This window comes from Myotis brandtii, unplaced genomic scaffold (assembly GCF_000412655.1).
Source record: "Myotis brandtii unplaced genomic scaffold, ASM41265v1 scaffold48, whole genome shotgun sequence".
Lineage (NCBI taxonomy): Eukaryota > Metazoa > Chordata > Mammalia > Chiroptera > Vespertilionidae > Myotis > Myotis brandtii.
The window spans coordinates 10,304,526-10,305,901 of NW_005368341.1; the positions used below are offsets into that span (position 1 = coordinate 10,304,526).

General features: G+C 36.1%; 1 protein-coding gene across 3 annotated transcripts in view; it reads left to right on the plus strand.

Moving 5' to 3' along the window:
- The window catches only part of LOC102246156 (phosphatidylcholine translocator ABCB4), a 68,396-nt gene that overhangs the window by 28,764 nt on the left and 38,256 nt on the right, over positions 1–1,376 (plus strand). The gene's annotated exons all lie outside the window — the stretch shown is intronic.

The window sequence follows — 1,376 nt, forward strand, 5'->3', positions numbered from 1 at the left end:
ACAAATAAATAAGCAGCACATTTTAAGGATGCTGAGCTCATGTTCCTGGGTCAGATATTCTAAATCGTTCTATCACATTTAAGCTGAAGCTTCACAAGAAGAACCTTATCTTAGGACCCTTTGGGCATCAGTGCTGCTGTCAACTGTAATAACAACGGAGTGTAAAAACCAGATTCGTGTGGCACCAACTTACTGTGGTTAGCTATTTATTTATTTGCCTTCTCTCTCCCAGGAAGAATAAGCCCCTTAAGAGGCAACATTAATAAATGTTTCATATCTGTATCTATATAATACATAATCCAGTGCCTTGCACATAGGAGAGCCTAAATAAATATTATCATGATCCAACTCATTTAGACAATACATGTTTACAGTAAAAAAAAGTAATGACCATATTAGCTTTTGACTCAGTAGATAACAACTATTTGTCAAAATAAATAATAGGTTTTTCAATGTAAGATCTTAAAGAATATAAAAGTGGATTTGATATTTTGAAATTTTAAGGTATTTGGAACCTACATACTAAAAATTAAAGAATTGTCTTAAAACTGTTGTTCAGTAGACCTGTGCTCTAGTCTCTCTTGCCGAGAACCAATTCCAGCATGTCATAATTTTAAGAGTTTCATTGTACCCACATGCATTCTCCTATTCCTAGTGTTACTATCAGGAGGGGTAAGGAAAGAATGAAAAGCCTCCATGTTGATTTTATGAAATGATTCCAAAAGGTTTCATTTTATACTATTTTTTCCAGAAGTTCCAGAAAGACTAATGAATAGTATTCCCTTTATGTGGCCCTGCCTTTCACCCTTGCATATCCCTAACTAGTACAAGGTCCAAATTTTTTAATAGTTGGTGTCTTTGAATCTAGAATGTTTATTTGCCAATGTCTTGTCATCATTTGTGTGTCTGAGAGGTCTGAAACAAATCTCTGTGTCAGATCTCTGTTCTGGCCAAAATTTCTTGGTCAAGGGTGACAGTTGCTAACTTTTAAATTCACAAATATATGCTTTGTTTCTCCTGAACACCAGCCAGTCACTCACAATTTTTATTCCAACTTCTCTGTTTTATTTTATTTTTTGTATTGACATAGCATCAATCCATTATTATCATAATGATAGCAAGCCTTTGTTAGAAATTTAGTCATCACTATTAGTATCATGAATATAATTAGAATGATCAAATAATTTCCTATGTGCCTTATCATGCATGGAGCAAGCCATGCAACTTTCACATTAGTAAATATTTATAATCTAGAGGCCCGGTGCACAAAAATTTGTGCACTGGGGGCTGGCTTAGGCGGGTGGCAGAGGGCACGCCCAATCCCTAGGTGCAGCACCTGGTCAGGCTCAGAGCAAGGCCGATTGGGGGATTGGGGA